Below are 19,600 nucleotides of genomic sequence, written 5' to 3'. Positions count from 1 at the left end.
TAGATCCAAAAAGACTCCCTCTGCAGGAGTCTTTTTAATCTATCTATACCATAGGCTTTCAAAATTATATTGGAATATTTATAATATAGTGCCATAGGGTATAGAGCATTGCCAGTTCTTATAGCTTGTTTGTGCTCAGCAAGTCTGGATTTTAATTTGTGCTTGGTTCTACCAATGTAGAAACGGCCGCAAGGCCATTCAAGTTTATAGACCACATACGAAGTGTTACAGTTGATAAACAAATTTATAATGTATTTTTTTATTCAATGTATGTGTAAAAACATTGGCAGTCTTTATTGCACACAGTTGCCGCATTTAAAGTTTCCCGTTGTTTTACTGAGCCAAGTCTTTTTTTGCAAAGGGGGGAGATAGCACTCGACTAGTTTATTGCTAAAGGTTGGGGCCTTCCGGAAGCTGATTGTTGGAGTATGTGGAAGCATTTCTCTAAGTAAGTTGTCATTTGGAAGGATACTCTAATTTTGTTTAATTATATGTTTCATTTTGTTGGCTTCGGGGGTATAAGGTGTTACAAAACACACTTGATTTTTACTTTCTTCGTTTTTTTTGTTTTGAAATTAGCAATTTCGATTTTGACTTGTAGCTTTCTGATGAGCTGTGGACATAATTTTGTTTTTGTATCCTCTGCTTATAAATCTTTGTTCCATATCCTGTGCATGATTGTCAAAATGAGTGTCTTCATCACATATTCTTCTCAGTCGCTGACATTGACTATAAGGGATGTTTTTTTAGTAGCCATGGGGTGACTATCAGCTCTCGAGATTGTATTACGGTCAGTAGATTTTCTATAGATTGTAGTATGAAGATCTTCTTTATCATCTCTATAGATGTTTAAATCAAGAAATGTGATTTCTGTTGCAGAAAATTCTTGACTCAAATTAAGATTGGTGTTTGTATTATTTAAATAGCCATGAAATTGAGTTAATTCCAGCACGTCATCTATATAGCGTCCCCGCCATACTATTTTATCAAGAAACGAATTGGAATTGAAATAAACTAATTTCTCTTCCCAAAAACCCAAATATAGATTTGCATAATTGGGTGCAAATCAAGATCCCATTGGTGTTCCTTTCCATTGTATATACATTTGGTTGAGAAACAGAAAAACATTGTTGTATAAAGTCAATTTAATTATATAATAATTGGTGGCCTGTTTTACTATTTTTCAGCACTGTATTTGAAAGCGCAGCTCAGCAAGCCCTGACAACATCCGAACCCGCAATTCTCACCCAACTGATAGATCCGAAAAGAATGTAAAAGCATAGAGGAGGAATAAATTGAAAAAAGGACAAATCGATGTTCGGAGACATGACAAAGCGTCCGTGCAACCTCTGGACCGCACACAAACCCGCATAACTTGGGCTGTGTGTGTGAGTGGTATGCATAGCTGAAGAGAGAGAAGCTCAGAAAAAATACTTGGCCTACAAATGATGTCCTTTGTTTGATCCATTAGAATGTCGGGTTGATGAGGGAGGGCGGGGGGGTTTTGCTTTGTCCCTCAGAGACCAGTGAAATAAACATCTTCCTCTCACTTTCACTTTTACCAAAGGCTTCGCATCTCAAGTAGAAGAGAAAGATCCGCTCCAGGAAAAAGATGTCTGTCATCTGTTGACGAGCTAGAGGGCAGAAAACGATTGCATTGCTTGAACGAGTGGCCAATCTGTTTATGTGAAGCGTTCAATGTGAGAAAGATCATTGTGGTTCATCTTTTTGGGCTTACTTTTGTGGACTGCCTCTTAATTCATGTTTCTAATAACACGATTATGACAACGCGCTTGAACTTTTTAATGATGTGGTGAGTTTGTGGCATCGCTATAAACATTAAGACTGGCAAGTTAATGGGGATACAACAGTATTTTGACTAGTCTTAATTCCAGTAAAATATATCTATAAACTTGTTTTGCCTAGTAGTAACTCCATTTAAGACAGTGGTGTGCAAACAATGGCCCGGGGGCCATTTTGTGACATACCGTCCATTTTTAAGTTGCCCGCGCCATACACTAAAAATGACATTTGTTTCTAGCAAATTAATTTCATATACTGGAGAGTTTTAAAAAATATATGTATTTATAGATGCAAATTATTCTTTTCACAATTGCACTCAACAAAAATATAAACGCAACACTTTTGTTTTTGCTCCCACTTGTTATGAGATGAACTCAAAGATCTAAAACTTCTTCCACATACACAATATCAGTACTGGCTAGTTTTCTGAGTCCCAGACCCAGGTTATCTTCACAAAGGACTTCACAAAGTGCCCACTATGACAGATTTGTGAACAATATTTGAGAGAAATTGTGATATTGAGTATGTAGAAGAAGTTTTAGATCTTTTGAGTTCATCTCGTCGCCTTGGGGTCCCGTCGGAGGAGCTGGCTGAAGTGGCTGGGGAGAGGGAAGTCTGGGCTTCCCTGCTAAAGCTGCTGCCCCCGCGACCCGACCCCGGATAAGCGGAAGAAGACGGACGGACGGAGTTCATCTCATGAAAAATGGGAGCAAAAAAGAAAGTGTTGTGTTTATATTTTTTTCAGTAACAACATTTTGCTTCATGACACTGTGGTGAATAAAGATAATTAATTTTTATATGCAAAAATAATGTTCTTCACTTTCAGCTTTGTACCGCACTGAATCAATGCCGAGTCAAAAGTCAAAGAATAAACATGTGTTTTAAGACAAGTTTTAAAAGTAGCTAGAGAGGGGATATTGCCTAATATTTAACGGAAGCTCATTCCAAATGGATGGACCATCAACTGAAAAAGGCTCGATGCCCTCTGAGCCTCCGCTTGTCATATCACATGAATGATTGCCAAGTACCTGTTTTAAAACTGGTCAGCTTATGACAGATTGCTCCTGTTTTGGTTGTCAATATAGAGGTGGGATTTGGCTGCTGATATTTTCTGATTGGGTTACAGGTCTCGACCGCCCCAAAATCTTAGAAAATCTGAAACTATTTGCATTATAGAAAGACGTTAATGTAGCAGTTGTGGGTTTGTTTGTTTTTAGCACTGCAATATATAAACATTATGCAATTACATGATTAACTGATTTGGGTGTGCTTGATGGAAAAAGTTTTTTTCTTTAAAAATCGAAGCGGCCCTTGAATCCTTTGATTTTTCTATGTGGCCCTCAGAGGAAAAAGTTTGGACCCCACTGATTAAAGATATCTAAAAAAAATAATAATTTGTTGAAATCTTTGAAATTTAATTATGACTCGTCAGAATTCAATTGTTAATATCTGAAACTGTACTCTAAAAACAGTTGGGTCAAAATTAACCCAATTATGGATCAAAAAGAGACTGAACCACTTTATGGGTCAACCCAACTTTCTGGGTTGTTTTATACAAAATGACCCAATTTTTTGACCCAAGTAAAGGATCTGACCAATATTTGTGAGTTGTTTTACACGACCCATTTCTTGACCCAAAGTTGAGTCAAGTAGACCCAAGTAGAGGATCGGTCCATTTTTTACCCATAGTTGGGTTATTTTTTACCAAGTGTGGAGTTACAGACATCAACAATTCTGCCAGCGATATCTTTAATTCATGTAGTAAATGAATTTTATTTGACATCATCTGTAATGAAAAGCCACATATATATGAATGTCAAAAGTGATGACCTTTTGACCATGGCAAAATTGTAGGTAGGAAGAATGTAATAATGCATATCTGAAATGTTCTTTTTGACTAAGCACGAGTGATTTACAGATCACTGCAGCACATATCCAGTCTGGCTATTAACTGTGAAGAGGGCATGCTTACCTTGTTTGTATTACAAATATATATATATAAGTAGTGAAACGACACATACCCTACTCACATTATTAAACTTTCAGAGTATGAATCATTTGGGGTTTAAGGGCACCTTGTAATGTGGAAGTAATTTACAATCAATTGATTTCAATGATATGCTATTAAGAAAGCACCAAATCACAACAGATGTTGTCCCAAGGCACTTTACACATGCAGCAGGTCTAAAGCCATACTCATGAAAAGAGCACAAGCCAGCACCAGACGGCAGAGCAAAGTAACAATGCCATCTTGGAACGAAACCTGTACCAGACCAAGATTCAGTGTGGGCTGGAAGACTAACATGAAAATGGTGAGAGTGACAGAGAGAAAGTGAGCGCGCGGGTGCCTCCTATACTGTCCAGTATGTATATGATAAGTACAGATGTTGGGTGTGCGTCAAAAAAAGTTTGACAAGGAGGTCAAAGTCAAACAGCTTGTTTGACTCTCAGCCTTGCACTTGCAGACATTAGCAATTCATCGCCTTTGTTGAGCACTGTTTTATTTATTTCTATTATAGTTAATTCAATTATTTTCACTTGAACCCAAAATGATTCATACATACTGTGGTCACTGTTGTTGTTGAAGTGAATGTTCATTTATTGCATAAATATGCATGTGCTCAAAATGACAAAAGAATGTTTTGAATTTTTACTTTGATCAAACATATTCATACACTTTGTCAATACAGACATAATTCTCAAATTTTATCCTGATTAGAATTGTTGAGGGGGGAAGTGAATTATTTTCAGAATGTAAAAAACAATGACAATAGAAAACATTCTTCTTAATAGCACAACTTGCAGTCTTTTGTTATTCCCAACTTGAAGGCACACATTAAACTAATGCAAATTTACTTTTTTAACAAAATTAGCTACAGTATTTAAAAAAAAAATTGGCCTATCTGAAATTGTCTCTTTTTTTTTTACATGTATACTTCCCAAGAATGTTACAAGTTTTTTTGTCATGCTTGTCAAATCCGATTCTAAACATAGATTGGACCTTGTTTTTGCTCCATAGCAGCATCTGTACACACTCCACAACAATCTACATTGTATGCTCAGTCTTTACCAGCCTGGGAGTTCTCTTCGCTCTGTGTCTTTTTATAGGGTTGTCTTACTGTACTCCCTACTGTGCTTCTATTTTGGTGAATGCTGTGAGAAATAATTGAAAGTGTTGTGCGCAGTCTTATCTTTTACAGCGCTCACACTTGCACGTGCCTTGTAATCAACTGTATCGGTAAAATCCCTGCTGGCTGCGGATTCTTCATTCCCGTGAGATGGTAAACACTTGCTGGAAATTTGAGCCAAGATCAAATCTTCACCAGAGACTCAGACAGTTGTTGATTGATTTAACATTCAACTGTTTGTGCTTGTTTTGCTCTTTGTGAAAACAGGGTCGGTCTGTCTGTCTGTCAGTCTGTTTAGCTATCCATTAGCTGTATTCATATTCATAGCATTTAATATATGGTGCAGTGGTGAACAGAGTTTGTACAACAACAACAAAAAGGGACAGAAAGTGTAGAACTGCCTCACATTCTAATCACATTTCCACTCTGTAAACAAATACAGTGCATCTCAGCGTCTGGCTAGTGGATGTCATGGCTAGCAACATGCTAAACTCTTTTGTTGTTTTGCCAGTGTGTTTTGGGTCATTATCTAGGTACATAATGATGGATCTCTCACTTACTTTGGTTAAATTTTCTTCAAATTATCAGCCAAAATGTTTCTATAGACATCTTGGTTTATGTCGGTGCTGCTGTGATGATGTGTTAAATCAATGAAGATTAATGAGTCTGTCCCAGAAGAAGACATTCAAACTCAAGCCATGACATTCCCTCCACTGAAGTTGACAGATGACTTTGTATGTTTGTGATTATGTGCAACTCGTTTCTTAGCCTTGCTATCACTTTAGTAAGAGTTTTGTCTGAATTTTTCAGACCTGTCCATTCACTCCAGCAAATTCCAGGCTAGCTTTCCTCTACTTTGCTTATGAGCAATTTGCATATTCTGATGAATCCTCTATACTTTGTCCATACAATTGCTCAGACTGATTTATCATTTTTTCTCCGTCCGTCCGTCCGTCTTCTTCCGCTTATCCGGGGTCGGGTCGCGGGGGCAGCAGCTTTAGCAGGGAAGCCCAGACTTCCCTCTCCCCAGCCACTTCAGCCAGCTCATCCGACGGGACCCCAAGGCGTTCCCAGGACAGCCGAGAGACATAGTCTCTCCAGCGTGTCCTGGGTCGTCCCCGGGGCCTCCTGCCGGTAGGACATGCCCGGAACACCTCCCCAGGGAGGCGTCCAGGAGGCATCCGAACCAGATGCCCGAGCCACCTCAACTGGTTCCTCTCAACTCTCATTTTTTCTCAACTTCACAATTATTTTTTTACTGCTAGTCATCTCAACTCTCATTTTTTCTCAACTTCACAATTATTTTTTTACTGCTAGTCATCCCTCTGGATTTCATGTTCTTGAAACAGTTTTCACACTGTGCTCACTCAATGAGAAAGAGAAACACTGGTTGCCAATGTGCCCAAATGTGTAATGGTTGACGTCAAAGCCTACCAGGAACTAAAAACGGGAGTTTTTGCCACTGGTTAGACCACATTTTGACTAGATATCTTAAAAGAAATACATGACTTTGCTAATTTTACACAGAAGAAGGAGGCGGATATGAGTGAGGCCAGAGAGAAACTAGTGGTTTGGATAGTTTAATAATGACATTCCTTGTGAATAAGTCCACCAAAATAACACAAAATCACTCCACCATCCCCTGTCCGATCTTGAGTACAGTCATTTATGGACTACAAGGCGCACCTGATTATAAGCAGCGCTAACTAAATTTGGGGAATTCTCGTGTTTATTAGTACATATAAGCCGCACCCGACTGTAAGCCGGACGTGTTTTAATATTACCGTACCGGGTTCCCGCTACTTTCTTTTCCATAATGAGGGCGCAAATTGTCTCGCTCACGTTCTGTCTCCGACTGTATTTGGGCTCATTTGGTTTGTTTTGCTCTGACGGACGCTCTTGCGCTTCCTATATAGTGCGCCCCCTTGTGATCTGATGGATAAGCCGCACCCTTGTATTAGCCGCAGTGTCGAATGCAAGTGAAAAAAGTAGTGGCTTGTAGTCCAGAAATGATTGTATTCCAATTGGAGGCGTCATAAGTCCGCTCCATTCCGTGGTCCCTGCCCCTCACCGCATAAAGACCTACTAAATGCAGCGTGAAAAGGGCTTCTTACTTCGTCACTAACTGTTACAGTAAATTCTGTAGAGTAAATTTGACTCTATTGAGAGTGGGACTAAATAGACTCAGTTTTAGAGTAGGCTAATAGTTACACTTGGAAAAGAGTAAAATAAAGAATTGGAAAAAATAAATAGAAATCACTCAAGGGTTTAGGGACCAACTCATGACTTTTAGTTTCGGAGACTGCCACACTACCACCAGAGGTGGGTAGTAACGAGTTACATTTATTCCGTTACATTTACTTAACCTTCGTCTTGTGTTAACTTTCTGTTACCATCCCTTATGTTAACGGGTCGGTTTCGACCCGTGTCTTAAATCAGCTGTAAAATACACTAAAAACAAGTAGATATCATCCAATTTATTTCTCATCTCTTGGTTGGCTTGTTAGGCTTCCTTATCCATGAAAATATTAGTTTTAATGTTGTTGTTGTGGGCTTCTGGACCTTTTTTGTCAGTATACCCATCGATTTCAATAAAAAAAAAAAGATAAAATAAACACCAAGAGAATCATATAAATAAATACAAGGTTGTTGTGTTACCTGACTATTACTGGGGGCTATTAGAACACATCTCTTAAATTAATTTGTTTTATTTATTTATTAATTTAAATATTATTGACTATAGTAACATCTATGGTGTTACGGGTCGATTTCGACCCATGTATATTTACTTCAAGAAAAATGCAAAAAAGTATTTTTTCAGCAGTAGAACTTTAATATAAACACAAAATGATAAGCAAGTGATATTGTGACCCTGCAGTCCAGTAGTCATATCGAGGACCACACGTTTTCCTTGTTTTTTCTCAGGAATGCCACTCGCAGCTTTGCCTGTGTAAATCTGTAGCTTCCATGCATAGCTGGTTTTTGCATCGCAGGCTGCCCAGATTTTTATGCCGTACTTCCCTGGCTTACTGGGTATGTATTGCCGGAAGGGGCGTTTTCCTCGGTAAGGGACAAGACGTTCATCGACTGTCACCTCCGGCCCTGGGTTGAACATCAGTGGAAGGAGTTGCGTCCATCTCTCCCAGACATCCCTGATGGGGGCAAGCTTATCAGAAATTGCTCTGCTATTTTGGTTGTCAAATCTGAGGACTCTTGATATCATTCGAAAGGTCTGAAGTGACATTGTTGCCCGGAAAATATTTCTGCCTCTCGATGCGTCCCAGAGACTATCAGTGGCCTCATTGAAGGATCTGTACACTCCAGCAAGAAGAAGAACACCAATGTAAGCATCCAGATATTCCTCATCAATGTCTTTCCACATGTCGTCATGGACTTTTTTTCCTTCAACGTTTGTCATAGCCATGATGACTCTTTTTAGTGACAATGGCATGAATAGCTCGAAACATGTCTTGATGTCACTGACTCTTGTCACAGCAAATTGTGATTCCAGGGGTCATTTTTATGACATTTGCAGCAGCTGCCCTGCCATGTACATCATGAGGTACTGAGCTCCAAAAGATCTTATCATTTTTGGATTTGAATCTTTCAGTGGGAGGCGCTTCACCACCAGTGACCTCCTCATCAGACTCATCAGATATGTCTGTGTCTTCTGGTTGATACTCCACATTGTCTTCCTCCTCAGAAACTGTGTCCTCTTCCTCATTTTCATCAAAAAGATTATCCAGAGCTTGGGTCGCTGAAAATCTTCTTCTCATGTTTGTATGCTGCAAATTGGAGATGTGCACTCTGCAAGTCAAATCCATCCTTCCATCCATCCATCCATTTTCTTTACCGCTTGTCCTCACAAGGGTCGCGGGGTTGCTGGAGCCTATCCCAGCTGGCTTCGGGCAGTAGGCAGGGTACACCCTGAACTGGTTGCCAGTCAATTGCAAGGCTCTGCAAGTCAAATGACCTTTCAAATGAATGAATTGACCTTACATGTCAGGACATGCCCATCTCTGTTAGTTTTGTTTTTGTGCAGGTGTACTGGAAAACACGGCAAAATGAGAATCCCCTAAAGCTCACAGGATTGGGAGAGGAGCTGGCTGTCGGTGTGTTGGCTGGCAGTGCAATTATGAATCCAGTTTTGGCTCTAATTATTGCTTTATAATCTTATTTTTATAACTGGGTCGAAACCGACCCAAACAACACAAATGTAACAATTTCAACCAGAGCATTTTAGAATATAGTAAAAAACTTTTTTTTGGTTTTATTTTGTTGAAATAGGGGTTCCTGACAAAGTCAAAAAGCCTTGATGAAATAAACTAATTTGTATGGTTCTTTTATGCATGTTAAACCTAAAAACGGGTCGCTGCCGACCCTAACACAAGACGAAGGTTAAGTAACTTTTTGAAAAAAAATGTACTTCTAAGAGTAGTTTTACCACACAATTCTTTTTACTTTTACTTGAGTAGATGTGTGGAGAGGAAACGCTACTCTTACACCGCTATTTTGGGCTACATGAGAGTCGTTACCGGCCGCCCCAATCATTCATTTTACTTACCATATTTTCTCGTAAGCGCTCTGATCGACTGACTGTGTGGGAGCATTTCCGCTGACACGTTACTTATATGCAAGAAATGCGGCCCTGGTTGAAGACCGGCAAGCATGAGAACCCGAAAGATGGTGTTTTCGCTTTAAGAAACTGCCACCTATGGTCGTGATTTAGGCTATAACGTGTCTGCTTGCACTGTTGTTCAAGCTCAAAAATTTATTATTATTATTATTTTTTGATTTGAAGATGCTAGCATTTGCACATAATTTTCTATTTTTGTTTGTTTGATGACATTTTTTTTTTTAATGAATCAGACTTCATGTTCAAGCAGTATTCTTTTCAGCGAATACTTTTTTACTTGTACTTGAGTGATTTTTTTATGACTACTTTTTTTTTTACTTTTACTTGAGTAATAGTATTTTGAAGTAACACTTCTTTCTTGAGTACAATTTTTAGCTACTCGACCCACCTCTGCTACTAACACACAGCAGGAGGTGCGTGGCTCAGTTAGTAGATTGGCTGTCTCCTAAGCTGAAGGTCATGAGTTTGTTCCTCAACCCTTAAATGACTTTTTTTCCCCCAATTCTTTATTTTACTCTATTCCAAGTGTAAATATTACTCTAAAACTGAGTGTATTTGGTCCCATTCTTAACTCTTTGACTGCCAGACGTTTTCAGAAACGGGATGTCGCCAGTGCCAGCCAATTTAAGCATTTTGACTGATCTTTCAAGGTCCACAGAAAATGTTGTGTTTGGACTATGGAAACACACATACTACCAAATGAAAGATTGAACTCTCATCTTTCATCAGAAAAAAAAGTTTGTTTCTACCTTATTCTGTTCTTCAGTAATCAACAATAGAAAATGGTTAGTTTCACCGAAATGCTCTGTTTTGAAACAAAAAGCGGAGAAAAAGAGCTTTTTGTGAAACGATGTTATTTCATGCACTCTAGTGAATTGTACACTTCTTTTTGTCCATGAATGATGCCACAAACACCTAAATAGTGCTTTACTTCTGTAAAACGCTATCACCAACAATGAAAAAGTGTTTTTTGGTTGCAAAATACATTTATTTCCATTCAACAGTGTAACAATTTGACAAAACAATTTCGCAAACTATTTACAAATGTGTGCAACTGTGGTACTATTTACAATTATGTGGATGTTTCAAATACAGTTTTTCTTTTTGTAACGCTCCCCTGCGTGCAAGGAGACGCAGCAGGATTTGCACAACAGATTAGTTTCACTTGCGATGGCTCCTTTCGCGTGCAGACGTTACACTTTCTTGACGGCCTTTTTTTCCGGGGAATAGCAAGTAGCAGATTGTACCCACTCCTCCGATGAATATGCATTGGACTCGGGGCACTCTTCGTCGTCCGATTGAACGTCCGCCTGAGCGTGCTCGGTTGTGCTCCGCGTTTTCCGGTGTTAGCATCGCTAGCCGGTGAACCTTTATGACGTCGTTATAGCCGCCGCGTCAGCGCTTGCAACTTCAGCGTCAACCTCGGAGTCACCATCATCATCATCGATGATGATCATCGTCGTCATCAATGTGCTCTTTAGCATTGGTCGATGCCTTTCGTCTTTGAAAAAAATTCCCAAGTGTGAGCTGCTTGCAACCGGTCGCCATTGTTCGCTTCTTCAGCCATCTAGCTCCGCCTCACGTCTTCTACTGCCGCGTCAATGCTTCCAACCTCGGAGACACCATCATCATCATCGATGATGATCATCGTCGTCATCAATGTGCTTTTTAGCGTTGGTCGATGCTTTCCGTCTTTGAAAAAAACTGCTCGAGCGTGAGCTGCTTGCAACCGGTCGCCATGTTCTCTTCCCTTCCCCAGCCATTGTCCCCTCTAGCTCCGCCTCACGTCTTCTACTGACGCCTACCCAATCTTGTCAAAAGAGAGTCATTGCTGCCATCTAGGGGCCAAAAATAGTCATTAGGCTAACTAGATCTGCTTGAAACTTTCACCACAGCTGGCCAAGGCTTTCCTCCACCCGTTTCAAAAAATAATATAAAAAAAATTGGATGACGTCTTTTAACGTCATTGGCGGCCCTCCGTAGGTTTTTACTTGACGTTTTTTAACGTCCATGGCAGTCAAAGAGTTAATAGTCAAATTTACTCTACAAAATTGACTGTGTAGTTTGCAAATTCTCGCATTTGACATTTTAATGCTAATCCCAAATGTCAGTACAGTAAAAACAAAAGGAGCAATCTTACTATTCCAATACTTTAGGATGGAAGTGCATTTATTTGTAGGATACACTGTCCCCAGTTTTAAGCAGCCAAAAAGATATTGTTAGTGTTTTATATACATTAGGATTTGTCCACAAACTCAATGCTGTGAGAACAAAGTAAATTCTTAGATCATGCAACAACTTGGCCTTACCAGAAGAGATGCCGTGGATGTGTGGAAGGTGCTGCTGCAACCAGGACAAACTGTAAAATAAAAGGTGGCACATGGAGAGAAAAACGGGGGGAAATGAAGAAGGCTTTTCAAAAAGAATGAATTCAATCAACAGCAGCAAGTCAGATGATCATGAATCAACTCCATGGCCTGGTGTGTGCGGCCTTACTGTCAGCAAAGATTCTTGAGGTGGATTACCGTCTTGGTTTTAGAACTCCATCACTCTGTCAACCTGCAAACACATACAAGCATAAATCACTCCTTAAAAACAAATCGTCTCCAGAGCAGGCCTCTCCTTTGCTCCATGTTTCGCAGCTTGCAGACAAATATGTTTGTCTTTTTCCACTTCGTTGAAGTGCGAATTCAGATCCGCAGAGTAGGAAATGGATAAGTCTTTCATTAAGGAGCCTTCGTCACTCCCCATTGGCTTGGACAAATAACAAATTAATTTCTAGCCGCCTAATTTCTCTCTGTTCTCCGCTGAATTTACGGTAACATCAAATTACCGATCACAGGAACGTGAACTCCCTCAAGTCTTTATCAATTCATTAAAAGTATGCCGCAAAGGAGACGCAACAGAGGAAGTTCTCTTTTTAATTTGACTCCATGCCTTCTTTAGCACATCACCACTCTACAAACACAAATCAACTGATGTGTGTCATTCAAATTAGGACATTCCACATACCTGAAACAAACTGACGAGGAATCATCTTGCTTTGTGCTAATTACAGTTGACTTTCAACTTTTCAAAGTAAAAGCGTCTGACTTTTTTTTTTAAAGCCTTTTCTCCGTGGGTAGCGGTGTTTTGTAAAGAAGCAGTTGTGTATTGACAGAGCCGTATTGATGTTTCAATTAGAGCAGTGTTACATTGTGCAGCAGCATGGTAACACCATGCATCTCCTGCCATCTGCTCTGCCTCCACGTCTGACGAACGACACACGTGGGGCTAATCGAGCCGCACATGAGCGATGGGACCACGAGCTCTCATGCACACACACGCGCACACACATACAGTCCTCCTTTATGTGCATCCTTATGCAGATTTTTCTTTCGGGGGGGGGGGGGGATGAGGGCGAGCTCCTGTTTTAACACCCTTCAGAAAGCCTGTGATTCCTCCCCTTCTGCCTTCACGTGAGCATCACAAGCGGGTTATTCCTCTGACTGGCAACGTGCAAAACAGCAGACGCAGGAGTTAAAATACATCAAAAGCTCATCTGATGCATAGATTTCCACACACACACACACAAAAACTAGGGGGACTGCTTGTGCCAGGTTTCTCGTGCTGGCGTTATACTGCTTGCCAAACCACATGAATCAAAGACCTCATTGTGTGGATTATTTCGTTAATCTATTGATGCCATTGAGGAGTATTGCAGGTGTTAATGTGCCAGTTTCCCCCCTGCTTTACTGGGGAGGTGTAGCGTTTGCTTGATAATCTGTTTTAAATGCTTTCTGGGGAACGAGACAGTGAAAGGCGGCCAAAAAAAAAGTGAAGAGCTTTCGCTTAATGCAACACAGGCGAGACTGATGCCAACAGGGATGAGCCAAGGAGCAACACTTGTTGAAATATTTGACTGTATGAATAATAAGGAAGGGGGAAGGTTGATATAGCTGAAGCAGTCCCATATTGACATCCATCCACAAACGCCTCACTGCTCCTCTTCTCTTGTGTTTTCTCTTGCAGGAGTTGCGCCTTCGATCCAAAGCTGAGCTCTGCGCCTTCTCCGGCTGATAGAAAGCAAAGCAACGCAGAAAGGGGAAGCGATAAAGAGGCGGCGAGTGATGAAAGGTAAAAGGGAAAGGGGACAGAAAGAGAGGTAATCCTGCTTTTTTTATACTCCCCAGGGTGGTCTCTTCATCCAGGCCTTCAAAAAGAGGGATGGAATACACCTCCCTGTGACAATAGAGGGGACCCATAGGGGTTGTTGCGAACCCAGTGTGTGTGTGTGCGCGTGTGTGTGTGTGTGTGCGTGTGTGTGTGTGCGTGTGTGTGCGTGCGTGTGCGTGTGCGTGTGTGTGTGTGCGTGTGTGCAGTGTCGTACAGCTTTAAGCAGGCCTTTGAGTGGCCTAATTGCATTGGAATACAGCAGTCTGAGAGCTGGCTCGGATCACGGTGGGCCGCTGGAGGGGTTCGAGCCGGCACCTTCCACAGCCGCACTCAGCAAAAGAGAACTCAATGCGGACAATTAATGCTCTCCCTCTCGTTAACTCGCTCCCCACTTTTTGTCCTCCTCAACTATTTGAGACCCCCTCCCACCCCGCCCGCGCCCCTCTCCCAGACTGTCGTCATCGGCCGACGCGTTAATCCGCCTTTACAGCCTGTCAGTCTCCGGCCTCTTTGATGCCCACAACAATTAGAGCAGGCGTGAAAGGCGTGGGTCAGCTGCTGTTATGTAAGCCTTGCAGCAGGCCTTGACAAGCAATTAAATCAACTGTATTTATCTTATCACTTTATGAGAGATTATCCTGCATGCTTGATTCAAAAATATGTAATACATTTGTACACAGGTCAAATTATAATCATCATAATTATTTTATTTTATCAGTGATGTCCAATACCACTTTTTTCAGACCGATACCAGTATGAGTGCTCAAAAAAAAAAAAAAAAGCAATTTCATATTTTAAAGACTACATATCCCAATATAGCAAATTAATGGCAATTTTATTACCCTTTTACCCCCATTTGTTCATAAAATCCATATTTTATATTAAACCCAAAATAAAACCAATTTAAATAAATACATAATATCTTAATGGTCATCTGTCAGACTTATCTTATGTTCCTGATCAAAACACGGCAACAAGAGAGCAGCTGAGTACGCAAATCTTGAGTTATCACTGATACTGACACAAAGTACTGATACCACTTTTGATACATGAAATTTCCAAAAACAAACAATAACAGATCATTTTAAAGAAAGACCTATATATCCTATTTTAGCATTATTCCGTAAAATTGCATGAAATTAACTTAAATTTTCTATTATAGAGTTTTTCCATTTGTTCATAAAATACATATTTTGTGTCGAGCAAAAGATACAATGAATTTAAAATGATAAATAAATTATAAATGGGAATATGCCAAACATGTATGTCTTTTGTTCCTGATTGTAAAACGGCCACAAAGCTGCCATCACGAGTACCGATACCTTGAAATAAGGCCTGGTATCGGCCCGATACGATACCTGGTATCGGTACTCGCCCATTCCTATCATTATTGTTGTTGTTAAAAATATTATCGTTATAAATCCCGGATTTCAGGCAGTCATTCTACAAATCATTTGAAATCACTTATTTTAAATGGTGAGTATGCCACTTTATTCAAAGTACTTTTGATACATAAAGTATAGCAATAAAAATTTGCATGAAATTATTGACAATTTTCTTTTTTTCTTTTTTGTAAATTCTCGTTCCTGATTGTAAAATGGCCAAAAAAGGGTGGCTTTTAATGGTATAGACTGCCATTGTGAATAGTGATACCTTGAAATAAGTCCGGGTATCGGCCGATATGACTTCTGGTATCGGTACTCGCCCATCTATAATAGTTTTATTTCAAATGCATTGTGATGCCATAAATGTCATCATCGAAATGCTTCTGTATTTGTGTATTTTGTTTGATCACCCAATAAAACCTTTTTAATATCGTGTTTAGTGTGGACGGTGACAGTGGAGCATTAGGTTAGTGCGTCTGCATTTACTCCAGGTCCTCTGTTGCTTCCCGTAAGCATCCATGTCAGGTTAATTGAAGACTGGAAATTTCCAGATGGTGTGAGTTGTTCCAGCTCTTCGATTGACTGGTGGTCGGTTTGCGATGCTCCCTGCCCAAAATCAGCCGGGATAAGCTCCAGCTCACCTATGACCCTAAGTAGTAGCGAAATGTTGGATGGATGAACCATCTCGTTTCCATCAAGTGATTGAAAGCATCATTATGATTATTATTGTGCTTTAAATGTCAGCTGAGACATGAGTGCATCATCTTTCCTACTGTTGTCTGACATGAAATCTGGGAGCTTCTGTATGCATCATTTTCAACTTTACAACCTGGCAGAGTGGACAGTGTGGAACAAGCCATTTAGATAACATATCATATTTTACCAGCCCCTCCTTTGTCTCTCTTCATTACACAAGCCGTGTCTTAATAAAATGCAATTATTTCCGCTCACAGGATGCTTTCTACTGAGAAAATGGCAGAGGGATGTGAACTGATGTATGGGGAGACGCTTGCCTAATTAGAGCGTTAGAAATTGAATCTTTACAACACACGGGTCATATAATTATCCCACTGTTAATTTAACGCTTACATTCTCTGCTGTACATCTTTATTCCCTTAAATGTTGGTTGGCAGTGGCCCTCGGTGCTCTGTGAATGATTTTTATTTTTTATTTTTTTTTGCGTATAAGAGATGCCAGCTTGGCCCCTAACACTGGCCCCTTAAAGTGATTGAATAACGGCGGACCCTGCAGTCCAAATAACAAGGCTCACATCATTTATGCATTGTTAAACCACATAATTGAAACAAGACATATTTTGCATATTAGACCATTAGAATAATGTGCTTTGCGTTTCACCCAACACGACTATTTAAGCCTGTGTGGCGATGTGGTAATTCCTTGAATTACAGCCTAATTACCACAATGTTCTTTTGATTTGGCCCATTTCGATGTTACGCCACAATAATGTTCAATATTACCAGAAGGAATTACTGAGCCGTGTCCAGAAACTTTATCTCGTATCACTTGAATTCATTCAACCAGCCTATCGACATTAATGGGCCAATCAGGTGCACTTTTGCAAGAGTTCCACTTTTACATGGAATACACTACAAGCACTTTGTGGGCTTTGCGAACTGCTGCCATATGTTTATTCTTAAAGGGGAAGTCAAGCCCAATTTTTTTTTTTCAACAATATGTTGTAATTGCCTCTTCTTCAGAAAACAGCTAAGCCGTGATTGGTTGTTACCTGAGCCCCGAGCCACTGTGATGTCAGTTGACAGCAAATAACAAAATGGCCGCCCCTTGAGATAAATAAAAAATGGGTGGATTGTGCTGCTTAACTCATATTAAACAAACACAATATTAATCATAATACCGTGTTTAGACTAGTGGGGCCGCAAAGAAAATATTGTAAAGACATTTTTTGGGTTGACTTCCCCTTTAAAGGGGTTCAATTGAAGTGCAGTGAAAATGATTGCCAAGCTTTAACACTTGGAAAATATATTTTTGTGAATGTAAAACATACTTAGCTATTCACTTGGATCGCTATGGAAAATATCCCGTCTTTACAGTCATAGAATCATTTTGTGCTTTTTGTTTGTAGCATTATGAAGAATTCATAAAACACGAGATACGTTTAATTACACAAAAAATAAGAGTGTTGGATTTTGAATGTTTTGATATAAGAATATTACTTTACTTTGTAGTTGACAGTAATGTATTACTGCACTGAAACAGTGTTTCTCAAATTTTGGCTCTTAGTCACAAGAGAAAGAAAGAAACCATTACAAACATGGCTGATAAATACACAAATGCAAACCGCTAAACACAATAATAAATTATAACTTTTTGGCAATGATCTTCTCTAGTTTGAGTGTATTTTTCTCTTTAGATTAATAATTGAATAACAGTCACATTTAAGTGTTTCTTAAAAGTTATAAACGCTTATTTTTATTTAATTTTTAACTGAAAGCTAGTTTGTCTGCTAGTTTCGTCACACATGATCCAACAGAATGAAATATTGAATTAGAGTTTTGGCCATATGAATATTTTTCAATTTACATTTAAAGAAGTGGGTCCATTGATTTTGGGACTTCCAGTATATCGCTTTGTCCATCAGTTGAAATTGTTGTATTGGCTTTATAGAAATAAATTATCTAAGTGTTTTACAATGAAATTTCTTTTTCAAAACTTTTTATTTCCTTTTATTTCATTTGTATAAAAGTAGTTTGCTTTATCTCCCATGGCGTGCGAGGAGCAGCTTTGAGGAGAGACATAATCTCTCTCATCTTTTCGCTTTCCTTCTCTTTTCTCCCTCTCAGGGCTCTGTGCTCTTTCCTCCTCCCTCCTTTATCCCCGGCCAGGCTTTGTCCCCACAGCAGAGAGCCTCTCTAAATAGAGGCCTTTAGATAGCACAGGAGCATTGAGGGAGGGGGAAGGGAGCAACGCCATTGCTGTTGTTTCATTTACGTCTCCCTATGGCAACCAGCACCGGTGAGCCAGGAATGTCCCCTCTCCGGACAAAGTCCTGGTCCCCGAAGCTGACACCAGGGGGACGACAGCTGGGGCGGGATGGAAGCTTGCTCCTTCTGCTCTGGACCGGAGGCCCCAGTTCGGACATCAAACTGCCTCTTCATTTATTTTGGTCTGTTTCCCCATGCACACGCTATTAAACTTGAGTGTTATGAATGAAAGAATTGAAGGAAATATTCGAAAGGTGTGACGTTAGGAAATTCTCACAGTTCTGTCCTTGTTATGGCCTTGCAGATACAAATATAAGTAATATAAATAATATATATTGTCACTCTCATCATCATAGGGAAAGTGCAGTTTATTTTTTATTAGATAAAATAAGTTGTTATTTGAGGAACCTATACTTGTTATCACAGTTTATCTATTGACATTAATGTTTTGAACGTGTTGAAAGTTATCTTTAAAAAAAATATATGTGCATGTACTTTTCCTAAAATGCTAATAGTCAATGTTTAATAGGCGGTATCGGTTTTTTACTTAATTAATGCAATGCAAATACGTTGAAGATACAGTATTTTAGACAGTTAATTTATTTTGGGTTTTTGTTTTATTTGCCTTTGTTGTTGCATGACTGATTTTTACTCCATGTAAAGTACTTTGTATGCAGCAATGGTAGTTTAAAAGTGCTTTAGAAATAAAGTTGAGTTGAGAGTAGATAATCTACCATGAGGTCCCTTTCAAATATTATAATCAGGCAACTATTTATTGTCTGGCCATTACACTTAAAAGTGCATCAAAAAAAAAGTGTGTTTTTAAATAATGTATTATTTTATTGTTTCTACCTAATTGTCTTACAAATTGAATTGTCAGGAGATTCTTTTACGGAACATGTAGGCAATATAAAACTTGCATGCAAGTTATTAGTCTTGTTTCTTTAAATTTAATTTAGTGAATATTTATATTTAGAAAACATGTTATGGCCCGTCTTTAAATTGTCTGTTTAACTGCAAAATGTTTGGTTACGTTAATGCGCACGTGTTGTTTTTCGTTTATATATATATTTAAAAAACGTTTCAGTTTGGGGTTGATTTGTACCTTATAAGTTAAACATTCCAAACTCAAATGTAAGATAAAGTGGAAAATAAATCAGCTGAACGGCTGCAATACAACAGTGTTTCCTTTGAATGAAAGTATTGCGCATACATCAACACAAATGACTCCATCTATACAAACATCCTGCCAATCTAATGTTTATCGGCACGGAGTAGCCCCAAATTAAAGATTTACACAAATAGATGAGGATTTTGTACACATGATTTAATACGCTCATTAGACAATTAGTAACAATGAATAAATGCCGGGCATCCGAGCTTTTCTGGAGATACCTGAGAAGACATCTTTAGTCATGACAGTGCGTGATAATCCAAATAAATCAACTCTATCTTGCAGTTGCCGCCGCCTCAGCCGCTCGCGCCTCCATGCTGCACTCCAACGCTCTCCTCCGCTCATCCTCCTCTCGC

The 19,600-nt window shown here is 39.4% G+C and overlaps 1 long non-coding RNA gene across 2 annotated transcripts; it reads right to left on the bottom strand.

Moving 5' to 3' along the window:
• Positions 1 to 1,290: 1,290 nt before the first annotated feature.
• Positions 1,291 to 19,585, bottom strand: LOC144057221 (uncharacterized). 2 transcript variants are annotated; one of them, XR_013295188.1, is made up of 4 exons: positions 19,466 to 19,585; positions 12,064 to 12,126; positions 11,877 to 11,926; positions 1,291 to 1,634 (listed from the first exon to the last, which is right to left on the bottom strand). It is a non-coding gene; the product is annotated as an uncharacterized LOC144057221 (long non-coding RNA). The 2 variants fall into 2 exon arrangements; XR_013295187.1 differs by lacking the exon at positions 1,291 to 1,634 and having other exon boundaries at positions 11,794 to 11,926.
• Positions 19,586 to 19,600: the final 15 nt, after the last annotated feature.

The sequence above is a fragment of the Vanacampus margaritifer genome, chromosome 9 (genome assembly GCF_051991255.1).
Source record: "Vanacampus margaritifer isolate UIUO_Vmar chromosome 9, RoL_Vmar_1.0, whole genome shotgun sequence".
Taxonomy (NCBI): Eukaryota; Metazoa; Chordata; class Actinopteri; order Syngnathiformes; family Syngnathidae; genus Vanacampus; species Vanacampus margaritifer.
Note: the sequence above shows the minus strand (reverse complement) of the source record. Positions and strands in the feature narration are given on the sequence as shown.